Below are 13,988 nucleotides of genomic sequence, written 5' to 3'. Positions count from 1 at the left end.
CTGGCCCGGAGCAGGGGCGGCGGCGGTGTCGCTTGGCTTGGCGACGGTCCGGTGACCCGGCGGGGTGGCCGGCGGTGGACGTGCTGGCGGTGCTCCTTGGCGGCGGGGCGACGTGGTGGTGCTGGGTGGCCGACGTCGCGCCCCCGGCCCAGATCTGGGCCCGGCGGGCCCCATCTGGGTCCTAGCGGGCCGGCCCCTCAGTGTGGCCTCGTTGTCTGCGGCGCGGTGAGGAGGAGGAGCGGCTCGGATATGGGGCATCGGCGCCGATGGCGTGCCGGCAGCAGCGCGAAGGCGGGAGCTTTACGGGCCCACGAGGGCTCGGCCGGGACTGGTGTGCTCCTGCTATTGCGTCCGGACGGCTACCGTCGCGGATGGTGGAGGTGGGGCCCTCCCGCATGCCGACGGTGCTGGTGCCCTAGTCCCGGCTCTGATTCTTCGCCACGCTGCCCCCACTTCGCGGTGCCGTGGTGAGACGGCGTGGGGGCCTCATGACCGCGTTGGCGCAGGGTGGTGGTTGGTTTGGTGGCTGGATCCGGAGCGCCCGAGGTGCGGGTTGGGATCGAGGGAAACCCCTTTCGGCGGGGCCGAGACCGGCGCGGTGGCGCCTGTGGGTGCCACCTGACCTTCCGAGAGGGCGTCGGGGGCTACCCTTTCTCTCACCTCGTCGTGTACCGGGGGAAACCCTTGGTAGCAGCACCGTCATCGTCGTGATCCTTCTTGGAGGTGTTGATAGGTGCCGGTGCTTCAGAGTCTTGGAGTCTAGTGGAAGATCCCGGTGGGCGCAGCGATCGCGAGGCTTCTTCGTTTTTGTTGATCCGCCATTGTCGGCATTTGTTTTCTTTTGTTCTTTCTCTGTCGTCTCTTTTGGGCGTGACTGTGCTTCTTCCGCCCCAGCACCTATCCATGTATGGTTCGGTTGGTTGCTTTGCATACAAAGCGGGGGGAAACCCTTTTTCGGTAGTATGCAATAATAAATCTTCTTTGTAAAAAAACATGCAAGTCAATGTGACATCACTGTCGGTTAAACTGCATACAGACTGTATTGTCAATCAAGTGATGACACTACGGAACCAGGGACTCTTAATAGTAGTTCCTCTAGATAGATGGATAAAAAGAACTACTCAACACATTAATAACATACTTCTAAAGTACTAAATGATACTAGTACGTAGTTTTACTGATAAGTGATAAGACACCACACTTGTACTGTGAAGCAATAATCCTGGAGCATATCTATACTAACATATAGTACTAGAATGATAGTTGACTGAAAACGCGCCACTACTGGAAGGCTCCAGTAAAATAAAACTGGATGCTGAATGGCAGGCCATGCAGCTCAGCAACCACAAAGCCGGAGCACCAGAGCAAGGGTAGAATTTCTCAGAATCTTGTAGTCCGCCAGGGTGCGCTGGTCCTCCAGTTGCTCGCCAGCAAAGAGGATGCGCTGCTGTCTAGGGGGAATGCCCTCTTTCTCATAGATCTTCACCTTGACACTGATGATGGTGTCCGAGCTCCCGACCTTAAGGGTCAGGGTCCTCCCCTCCAGGGACTTGACAAAGATTTGGATCATCCTACTTTCTCCTGGCCTACACGGGAGGAGTATGAGGAGAAGAGTGGACCCTTTCGAAGTGTTGTGGTCAGCCAAGGTGCGCCTGTCGTCCTCTAGCTGTTTGTTGTCAAAGATGAGGCACTGCTGGACCTTGGGAAAGCTCTCAATGTCCTCGATCTTGGCCTTCACCTTGTCAATGGTGTCTAGGCTGTCGACCTCAAGAGTATGGTCCTTCCTTTCAGCGTCTCCATCACGAAGATTTGCATCATTTCTTGGAGGTCAAGCGTGGAATCATGCTTGATGCCATAATCAGCCAATGTACGGCTGTCTTCCAGCTGCACCCCATCGAAGACGAGGCGGTACTGCTCCTGGATCTTTTCCTTGATGGTGTAAATGGTGTCTGACAAGTGGACCCCTCTGAGACAGATTTTCCTGCTGGCGAGATTCTCGACAAAGATGTGCACTTTGGATGGGCTAGCAAACCAAAAAACACCAATTATTAGACAATATTTAGGCTGCAGAACAATACACAAAAACGTCAACAATTCCAGCAGATACTGTAAGGAAGTGTCTAAATAAGAAACAATCCAAGCAAGAAGAGAATTCTACTCTGTAAATATCTTGTTTCTACAAAAAAAACATGGTATCCACTAAGCTTAGCATGCAAAGTTCAAGACTTGAGCGACCATAAAAATACACATGGTATCACTCAGTTCAGTATATTGAAGAGGGTAGTTATAAGTATTTTTTTTGACTATATAGTTATAAGTATTCATCAAGTGATACTTCTATTCGGGTTAACACATGTGTCAAGTGAGACACTTAACCGTGTAGCAACAAACGATGGATGGTGGCATCTTAGTATGGACAATCATATAGGACATGCGGCAACTTCAACACATGTCTTACTGTGTAGTAACGAAGGTGCACCGTTCGATTCTTGCGGCAGTGGAAACAAGACTCTTCTCCACGTATGATGACTTGGCTTCAGCAAGCTTTGCTACCTATCATGTCGGGACAAACATCAAATTTCACCCACTTTCCACCTTATCGATCATCGCACACCCCTACACCTCTATTCCCTCTCATCACAATTGTATTCGATGATGCATATCGTTAGATGTGCATGAGGTGAATTCACATGCGACTAACCAAATCAAAGGGGAAAGGCTATTTTGTTGATTATCCTCCATATATAAAAACAAAGGTACAACTACAAACAAAGACAACTCACTAATCCACACTTTAACGAATTTGCATGGCCAATATAGCTGGAGAAGAACAATCATGGTGAAAACACAGGCTAGCTTTGTGTGCAGATTTGGAAGCTTTTCAATATTAACACGGTAATAGTATGCACTATTTTTGATGGAGGGGGTTGTTCGTATGTTCTTTTTCTAAGCAATCAACAGCCCAAGTAAACAAAAACAGGAGAAGAAGAAGCAGAAAACACACATGTACAAACCATATCTGGTTTTAGTCAAATCGACCAACTATTGCTTGTTGTTCTGACAAATGTTTTTCATTGTGAACAGAAAAGATGAAACTACGGTTCAGTATAACGATGTAATGTTATGTCCAGAAAAAATACCAACTAATAGACATAAGCTTTTTTCCGTGGATAGGATATAACAAGCAATCACAATAACATAATTACTAGGCATGATTAACTTGCATTGATTGCAAGGATCAAGATTAATAAACAATTTATAAGCCTTGACTAACATGAAAATCACATCTTCAATTACCGATTGGCATATAAATTACAGATTAAAAATTAATAGAACAGTTACAAGTGTTCTGCAATATTTTAGTTCCTTTTTCAAAGAAATATGTAGCTACAATATAAGTGTTCATAATGGGACTATTAGCACCTGAGGAGTACTTTAACACTGGAAACTTATATTTGACAGGCCGAAGAAGAGTCGATTTGATTCATTTAGCCAGCTGAGGGGTCTAAGTTGACCAAGTATGTGTTCCAGAATCTGATAATAGAGTTTATCAGGTGAACAAAATGCTTTCCTAACAGGATATTGCACTGATCCTAACAGCAACCGAGGGGCTGATTTGGACCTAGCAGCTAGTATTAACTGCAGGAAACACACATATAAAACAGAAAAACTGTCTAAAAACAGAACTCCGATCACTTACTCGTCCATGTCGGGACCGTCAACCTGCGACGAATGGCTGCCACCGTCTTCGTTGTCCCCGCCGCTGCTGCTGCTGTCGTCAAACATAAACAAGCCGCTCAACGACCCCGTACAGAACAAAGAATGTGATGCTTATGCGTCGTCCTCACCATCCATGCTACCTTCTGTGCCAGAGGTAGAGACAGCAGGAGCAGCTTCCTCGATATAGTCTTCCAGCTTGGGAAGAGCGGGCGACAGGTGCAGGCGCTTCTTCGGTGGCATTCTGGCAGGCAGTCTGTCAAGGATTCAATTTTCGTGTTAGTAAAGGATTCTGCGCAGGCATCTCTGCGACAGTCAGTAATTGATATGCCAATTACTCCCTCCGTAAAGAAATATAATAGCGTTTAGATCACTAAAGTAGTTATCTAAACACTCTTATATTTCTTTACAGAGGGAGTTCTAGAATATCTAACGATTTTGGACAATCTTTTTATCTTGCGCATATAAACAAAACAAAATTTTAAAAATAGTAAGTGTCTAACTTATTAGATTCTGTGGTGCGAGGACCAAGGGTACAATAACAAGAACTGCCATGTATATCACCGATCTCTAGATGAAGAGTTTCTTTCGCGAGAAGCAATGATGGACAATTATAATCCTAAGATCTACTGTAACATATAAGATGGTATGAGGTTAGCAACAAATTCCATGAGACCAGGCAACCCTCCAATGTAATCCTACCTGACACGAACTGTAGGATCTAGAGAGGCTAAAATTCACCCAATCCATATGCGAACAATTGCACGGCGGTAGACCCGAGGGATGGAAATCAGTTACATTCATTATAAAAAAATTCAAACAGTGGTGCACCAACTACAATGGCATCAAAAAACAACTACCGTGAGTAACATAGGCATCGCAGCAAACACAAGAGCAGGGGAGCGGCGGATGCATCTCGGTAGCCTACACTAGAGCAGCAGGGCTGTCAAGAACACTAGAGCAGCAGCGGATGCACACGGATAAGGAGGAGGACTCACGGCGCGGACGAAGAAGATGAAAGGGAGAGGGAGCGGATTAGGGCCTACCGAGAGGAGGAAGATCTCCGTCCCCTCCGCTCGAGTAGGGCGGCGCGGCGCCGGCGGAGGAAGGAGTGCCGTGCAAGCGAGAGAGACAGAAAGAGGGTTTTCATTTTTTATTATTATATAAGGATCAGGGGAAAAAGGAGAGGAGAGGAAAGACGGGGATTATACAATATAGAAAAAAAAGGAGAGGTGTGTGGGAGAAGGAAGCCAACTGCAGAGACACAGACGATGTTGGCCCACATGAAGACATGACTTTTTTCTTTTCTTTTTTGAGAATATTGTCATTGATTCATTCATCACAAGTTGCAGTACAACACACACAAATGAGATCGCTCGGAAAGGGCAAAGGACGATATGAGTCAAAAAACACTTGTAGAATATTCCCCCAGAAAAAAGAAAACACCAGAAAGTTTCTAGGAATATTTGCACTTGTCATCGTGACCACATACCATCGCCCGAGTTGAGGAAGTACCATTGTCTGGCCGTTGGCCAAGCCGAGTTCCCCGTGGCGCGTTGACTGGGGGACACCCCCGTACTCCTCGCATCCCAGAACCGCTGCTTACCGTCGACGTGGTCGAGGCACAGCACATGAACCGTCATCCACATACCACCAACCGATATCTTAGACTATAGTCTTCCCATGCACATGGACGGTGTCGCTTTGGGCAACCACCGGCAGCCCACCAGAGGACACCAGATATGTTCCGGCGGCAAAGAAACAACAGCAGACAATCTCCCATGGATCCCTCGACCTCGCTGCCATGGCGCTACCGAGATGGAGCCGAGGCAAGGGAAAATTTATTCTAGCTGCCGAGGTCGCTGCCATCCAAACCACGACGTGGGAAACACGGATCCTAACCCTAACTACATGACTGAGGCGGAGATCCGGGATCCCCTCCCCCACCAGCCATCGGAGTGGCGGAGGAGGCGACAGCCCTGGCATCGCTGCCGTAGGTAGGAGACTGGCCACGGTCCTTTCGCCACAAGGGGGAGATGAAGGAACTGTCGTGAGGAGTTACATGAAGACATGCCTTTTGACCGAAGGAAGGAGAAAATGTCACTTTATCAAACTCATGTGAAATTTCGATGGCAAACATGAAAATTTTAGTAAGTCCTCTCTCCGTCCCTAAGTATATGTCTTTTTAGAGATGAGCAAAATTAGTAAATCTACACTTTAAAATAAGTCTATATACATTCATATATAGTCCGCACTGAAATCTCTAAAAACAACTTATATTTAGAAAAGAAGGGAGTAGAAGACATGCGTGTTGGCGAACCAACCTGTGGTTGGATGATTAGGAGGGCAGTGGTATCCCAACCCAGCAGGGTTCAATTACTAGTGCTCACATTATTCCTATTTTTTTTTCAAGATTTACGGTAATGCGCGTTCAGTAAAAGGAGACGTTCCCGCCGACTACGATGCGCCTTTGGTGACTTCGTCAATCTCAAAATGATACGTTGGCTCAGTCTCTTAGGGGTGCTCATAGGCATAGGCGGATCAACTAAACAGGCTTTAACAGGCTCAAGCCTACGCTCCAATAAATCAATTTTTTCAACTACTAGTACGGTTCTTACTTTTTTTTTAGAAAAGGAGGATGACCTCCGGCCTCTGCATCTGGGAGATGCATACGGCCACTTTATTGATTATTCTCAAGGACCTTACAAAGTATTACAACAATGTGCGTGAATCCACCATCTTGGCAACACATGCCGCTACTCCTATCCAAAATGATGATGGGGTGCTAGCTGGGCCAATACCCAAACCACTCACCTAAGCCTAACATCAAAAGCCGGAAGCCGAAACACATTCGAAAGCCCTAGCCGAGGCACATACCGGGTCTGGGGCACAATCCGGTCAGACGCACTCGTGTGTCGTCGCCGCCATCTTCCACAGGTCCGTCTTTAGGTCATATTGAGGCTTCTACCTTGTCTGGCCACTCTGCCATCGACGTCACCATGATGCCAGACAGCAACCTCCTCCTGCGTGAGTGCATCTACGCGCATCAGACGCCGAGTCTCAACAGCATCACGCCGCCGAGATCCGCCACCATCAATGTGTAAGATGAAGCACCACTCCACCAAAGTCGCCGTCCTCTAGTCCCTCGAGCCCGTGTGCACCTCCAAAAATGACGCCCCCGTGGGGGAAAACGACACCAGAGAGTTGCCGTCCATGTACTCCCCGGCTCTTACTTAGCCTAGCTCTCATTCCTCAAGTCTCAGCCCATGTACTCCCCGGCTCTCACGCATGGGCACAGCCGCCAACAGCAACGTACGCGGCCATGCGGGGATCGAACCACGAAGCTCCATGCCTTCAACTCCGAGCGGAAAGCACGGCAAGCTGCAGTTGTCGCCCCGCACCGGGAGCCACGAGCCAACACGAGCGTACGCAAGAGTAGGAGGTGGCTATTTAGCTATTCATATCCGAATTTTCCTTCTGAATATAATACTTTGCAAATATAGAAAAGGTACATGCAAATAGTTCATGTTTCCAGCAGTGTGAGATTATTTAAGGTCTTTCAGAAAAAATATTATAAGATAATGGTTTTTTCTTTAAGTTCACATTTAATCTTCTGGTCGTTAAGTTTGAGCCCATCCTCCATTGTTATCATAGATTCACCACTGCTCATATGGGTAGGGTCTACATGTGTGTATTGATAGGGATGAATGTATGTGTGTGTATATGAGTGTCTGCGTCTATACTGTGTTCTCAGAAAAGGAAGACATCTGTGTTGGTTCACAAAAGAAAATATGAAATTTACAAGCTAATATTGTGGATGTGTTTCAAGCCCCACCAAAAAAAGCTACACGAGTACGTTATTGGATTGGTCGCCTCCTCTACTAGAGGCAACCGGCGCTCAGGTTTCTTGTGCTTCTCGTCAATGTCGTCATCGGCCTGCCTCGTCTTCTGTGGCCTTAGGGCCATGGAGTTCAGTGGATCCTAGCCTTTGCCAGTTGGAGGGCTTCTTTTTTGATTATTTTCGTTCTGTTGTATTTTGTGTCCTGCTCAAAGAGCCGAAACATTGAGGGCTTTCTGAAGACGGAATAAGGATATCCCTTTCTAGCCTCGTTCCACTGGTGTTTCTATCGTTATTGGAGGACGTGTGGATCAGGTTTGCCTCTAACGGATCTCGACTCGGTCGGCGTTTGTCTATAGTGGAACCATATGGATATGGTCTTCGTTCGTCGGTGTTCATGTGTCTATAGATTGGATCCTTCCGATCCACGCTTCTCTTCATCGACGATGGTTGTCATTGCTCTGTGCACTGGTCCCATAGGGCCTAAGCACTATGACTTCTCGATTGTCTACTACAGCAAGGCTTGCCTAGCTCTGATGAGGGAGAGGCGATGACAGCGACGCGCCTTCACCTAGCCCCAGTGCTTGTAGTCGTCGCTAGGTGGTCTATGGACATAGGTGTTATTTTTACTTCTGGCATTTTTTGCACTAACTTAACAGATGATGAGTAAATCGAAAGTTTTTCCGGGAAAAAATGTATTGTGCATGTGAGGGTTGTAGCGGCGACAAGCGGTTCTGTACCAGAGGTATTGGTCATAAGACTTCCAAGCAGGTATTTTGATGTCTTTCTATTGCTTATCCTATACTCCCTCTGTTTATTAATATAAAATATTTTTGAGACTTGCATGTTCATTCTCAATTGTCCATTATTGGTCAAGATAGAGAGTACTAGATACGCGCATATCTGATGTAATTATGAAAGAAGAGGGTGAGTGTGGATATTTGTCACTATGGGTGTGTTTGGTTGCCCGTATACACCTTAATCAGGTGGCCCATTTGATTGTCTACATTCACTGTTGGACCTACATTGCCGAACTTTAAAGCAGCTATAAGCCTAGTTCCCAGGGAATGCTCGATTCGCTAGTTTTTTCACGAGCGACGCCCGAGTGATGCTATCGAGCTCACGGGGTGACTCTCCTAATGCACTTACATATGAGCTCCTTCACGCTGGGTACACCCTGGATATGAATTTGCACCCAACCATGCTCTAATTTGAGGTAAAGTCTACACAAAAACATGCACATCGATGTTGTAGTTTCATTCAGTTGATCGGTTCGCAGTTTGTTGGACCATAAATGTTTAATCTATGTTCATATTTAGAGCTATTTCGGACGAATTCCGTGAAATTCGCTGCGCATGGGCGACCGTTTGAAATTTCATTTGACTATAGTAGCTTCATCTTGCAATTTCACACAACTTTTGTGTTGCATATATTTTGCTTCGACGATCGTTGACGAGTAGCTCTACATCTTTCTCATAGATTGTACATATGCATATATGTGGTATGTTTTAATGACATTCTTTAATCTCCTTCATCTCTTCTAATTGTTCCTCTCGGCTTTCTCTCATGCGTCCAACTACATTGCCATCACCACTAACGTTGTTTCTCTTGGTATCCTCTCCTGCGCCTTGCTGCACTGTCACCACTATCGACGTTGTTCCTCTCAGCCTCCTCGCCCGCATTCTACCGCACTGGCGTCATTCCTCTCGGCCTCCTCGTCCGTATCGTACTACACTAGCGTCACTATCGGCATCCTTCCTCTCGTCCTCCTTGCCCACGTCCGACTACACTGGAGTCGTCTCCGGCGTCGTTCCTTTAGACCTTCTCTCCCTCGTCCTACCACACTGGCGCTACCATGGGGCGCGCACTGCATTTCTCCTCCACTATCCTCTGCATCAGCGCCCTCTTATTCCTCCCTTCCCGCGGACTTTCACTGCAGCGACGACGCTAGCAACTAGTTCGCCGTGCCGCCGGTGGGACCGGTCGCCCACGACTCTATGCTCGTCGTGTCGGACGCGGCGACGAGGCCACTATCCACCGCAATCGCCATAGCACTGTGTAACTATGTGTGTTATTTGTAGTTATTAACTCTTAGTCACGATGCCTATATGTTAACTCCGACGAGGGAGGGCGATGACGGCGACGCTTATTTGGCTCGCTTCAGTGCTTGTAGTCGTTGCTAGGTAGTCTACGAATATGTAGGTAATTTTTATTATTTCTGGTGTTCATTATACTGCCATAATCCATTTGGCGAATGGAAGTTTTCTCGCAAAAAAAGCCAGTGCAGGACACATAACGTCATGCCAAAATTGCTCCCCTAATGCAAGAAGTCTAGATACGGGCAACCAAACAACATGCATATGTTGATTCTTTTTGCCTGTTTTTTCTCAGCCAGTCTCAACTGAGACACAGATGCAATGCATGTCCTATATGAATGGAAAACCAAACGTAATGTTGTCAAGTTCAATACACGTTTCTGGATTACAATATTTATTTTTCATGGCAAGGCATGGGGCAATCATCTAGTTTGTGAAGTTGTCATTACGTTTATGTATAAATATAAGGCTATGGAAGAAATATTGTTATTCTAGTTGCCATTATTCACACAATATAATCTTCTTAATAAAAATGTGGTGTGCTCCGATGTACTGAACACTTGGCCTACATTAGATCAATCTAATGAGAACCGTGCATATCCATTTGATAGGTCAAACTTAAGTAGTGCAAAAATAAAAAAATTATCACAGTGTGCTCGAACTTCCCTTTGAAGCGTAAATAGAGGACAACTTAGACGAGGCGCCTACGGTGGCTTCGTAAATCTCAAAATGATATGCCGGCTCAGTCTTTCAGAGGTGCTCATAGGGGTAGGGTGTGCGTGTGTGCGTTCATAGGGGTGAGTGTATGCGCGTGTATATGAGCGCTTGTGTCTGTACTGATGCTCAAAAAAAAAAGCTATGGGGGAAAAGTTAGGAGAAAATGTACTCCTGAGAAGTTATGAAGAGCTGGCTTGTTAGCTTAGCTAATTGTCTCTTTAACACCTTTTACCAACATATACTATATCCTAAGTCCCATTTTGAGGGAACATAATCTCTTACTTGTTAATCCTGAGATGGATGAAAGGGACCGTTTTTCTAAATTCCTTTTGACTCCAAAAAACAGTTTTTGTCATTTTGCAAGTCTAGTCCTTCCTACAAAGTTTAACACCTCAAAGAGTCTCCTCTGAAACTATTCTCTGTTTGTTCAATTTTGACCAAAACAATCTTTATCCCTAAACCCTACCTATCCTTATAGAAACTGATGCCAGAGCATTCATAGCCAAACCGTTGGCGGTGTACCACTTGCCTCGGCCACCCCATGGCCCTCTAGCCTCCCCTCCTATAAATACCTTGTCATCCACCTTCAAACCCTAAACGCTACCACCCCAAATCCCCAATGCCACGCCGCCCACCATGGTGACTATGCCCCCAATGCTGCATGGTGGCTGAGGGGATCATATACAAATAACACCTCCTTGTCCTCCTCTGCCGCTCCTGCGCCACACCCCTTTCGTCGAGGACAACTTGATTTCAACTCCTATTTGCAGTCCTGGTTCCTACTCATGTGACATTCATGTGGTTCACAATATGCGATAATATTTTTTCCTTGTAAAACACATACAAGCATAGTGTTACGATCCTCGTCACTTCAACTTTTCACGGTGATGACATAGATGAAAACATGGATACAAAAATTAACCGCGCTTGGTATCCAGAGTCCAGACATGAAAGAAATGAGTAAATAAAAGAGGATTTTTGTCGGTCAATCAAACTGCATACAGACTGTATTTCTCAACTGAGGGCAATACAGACCCAGGGACTCTTGATAGATAAAAAGAACTGATCGAGACATTAACATACTATACTAAATGATACGCTTCTACTGTGAAGGAACAATACTTACCAGAATGATAGTTTACCGACAACGTGCTACTACTCGAAGAAGGCTCCAGCAAAATAAAACTAGTTACTGAATGGCAGGCCATGCAGCTCAGCAACCACAAAGGCGGTAAACCAAATGAACGGTGTTCTCACTCCGAATGTTATAGTCCGCCAGGGTGCAGCCGCCCCCCAGCTGCTTGCCAGCAAAGATGAGGCGCTGCTGGCTAGGGCAAGTGCCTTCCTGCTCATAGATCTTCATCTTGACATCGTCGACGGTATACGAGTTCTCAACCTTAAGGGTGAGGGTCTTCCCTTTCAGAGGCTTGACAAAGATGTGCATTATCCTACTTTCTCCTGGCCTACACGGGAGGAGGACAAGGAGGAGGGTGGACTCCTTCCAGATGTTGTGGTCAGCCAAGCTGCGGTTGTCATCCTCCAGCTGTTTGTTGGCGAAGATGAGGCACTGCTGGCCCTTGGGAAAACCCTCCATGTCCTGGATCTTGGACTTCACGTTACCGATGGTGTATAGGCTGTCAACCTCAAGGGCAATGGTCCTGCCTGCCCGCGTCTCTGTCACGTAGATTTGCATTTTTTCCTGGAGGTCGATCGTAGAGTCATGCTGGATGCCATAATCGGCTAATGTACGGTTGTCTTCTAGCTGCACCCCATCGAAGAAGAGGCAGTACTGCTGCTGGATCTTTGCCTTGACAGTGTACAGGGTGTCTGATGAGTGGACCTTGAGGCAGATTGTCCTTCCAGTGGGGGTCTTGACAAAGATACGCATCCCGGATGAGCTAGGAAACCAAACATCACTAATTGTTAGAGAATATGTAGACTGTAGAACAGTACACAAAAGGAGACAACAATTCCAGGTAGTAGAAAGAACCCGTTTTTTAAATAAAAGAACAGTACAACCAGGAAGAGAACTGTACTGCATAAATACTTCGTTTATACAGAACAAGGTGCCACACTAAGCCTAGCATGCAAAGTTAAGTCTTGAGCAATCATTAATGATATACTCAGTTCTATACACAGTAGAGACTCGTTAGGTGCCGTGAGTTGCTAGGGAATAAAATGAAACATATGGTATTGTCAGTCAAGTGATATTTCTATTTGGTGAACACACCTGTCAAGTGCAGTTTTTCACAGGGTAGCAACAAACGTCGCCGTTTTTATGTACTTCCCCTATTTGTCTCGGGATATATACTCACCAAATTGTATTATATCCTGAGCAAACTAAGTGGTGCACTAAAGGAGAATGCTTTTGTTTTTTTGCTAAACATACATTTCTAGTTTCATTTTATATCAATAGCACTATAACTTCTCTGACACATACACTCGAAATAGGCTTCCGCCCGGGTATATAGATATAGCAACGACCCGATACATCTGAGAATTCATTGCTGGGGCAGACAACACAAGCACGCCCAAAAGAAATAAAAAAGAAGGAAAAAAGAAACTAATGACAACAGAGTCGGATCGATGAAAACGATGATGATCCGCAGCCGCTGCACCCTCCGGAGACCTCCACCGCACTACTAGCACTTCGAACCACTGCATACCAAGCAACGCCTTCAGGAAGGAACTCGACAATGACGACGCTGCTGCCCAGACTAGTCCTAGGATTTCCCCCGGTATGTGGAGGGGCATGGGTGAGGGGGATACCCGACGCCCTTTAAGAAGGAACAATGGCGCCCATGGGCGCCACTGCGTCTTTGCCGGCCAAGCCGACAGGGGTTTCTCCCGTCCGCCACACACCCACCACCCCGACCGATCCGTCGCGCTCCACCACACTTGCCGCCCACCAATATGCGCCACCACGGTCTTGGAGTCATCACCGCTGTCTCACCGTGGAGATCGAAGCGGGGCCGATGAGTCCAAGAGGGAGCAGCCGGGAACGAGGAGCGGCACCGTCATCAGCCACGCGCGAGGGGACAACCTCGACCGCCATCGGCGGTCACCGACCGGACGCAGCAAGGGGAGCACACCAGGCACATGGGCCCGACCGAGCTCGAAATGGCTCTTGAAGCTCCCGTCACCACGCTGCAGTGGGCGCGCAGCCGTCTCCGCAAGACCGCAACCCCCCATGGGAGCCACACTTCCGTCCGCCAGAGCCGTCGCAGGCGGAGTCGAGTCAAGGCCGCCACGACCCAGATGGGGCCCCAAAGGTCCCAGATTTGTGTCAGGAGGGCATCGCCGCCAGCCGCCGCGGCAGCCCGCAGCCAAGTGGCCGTGCCATCGCCTCCTCACCACCCGGAGCCCCGCCGCACAAAGCAGTGCGCTGCCGCCCGTGCACCGCCGCGCGCCCGCAAAGGGGAAGGACCCCGCAGCCGTCAGGAACCTGAAGCCGGACCCCACCGCCGCCCTCACCACCCATGGCCCGCGCCACCGGGGCCCAGATTAGCCGCCAGGACGAGCCGGTCCATGCCCCTGGCGCGCCCCACCCCACGCAGCCGCCGCAGCACCACCGCCTGCCCGAGCCTCCGCGCCACAGCCGCGCCCCCAAGACGTCGCCA

The 13,988-nt window shown here is 47.9% G+C and overlaps 1 pseudogene; it reads right to left on the bottom strand.

The window, feature by feature from the left end:
- LOC119278776 overlaps positions 1-13,988 on the bottom strand; it is a 283,671-nt pseudogene that overhangs the window by 28,745 nt on the left and 240,938 nt on the right.

Source organism: Triticum dicoccoides, chromosome 3B (assembly GCF_002162155.2).
Source record: "Triticum dicoccoides isolate Atlit2015 ecotype Zavitan chromosome 3B, WEW_v2.0, whole genome shotgun sequence".
Classification (NCBI taxonomy): Eukaryota; Viridiplantae; Streptophyta; class Magnoliopsida; order Poales; family Poaceae; genus Triticum; species Triticum dicoccoides.
The sequence above is the reverse complement of the archived record's forward strand: the minus strand, read 5'-3'. Positions and strand labels throughout refer to the sequence as shown.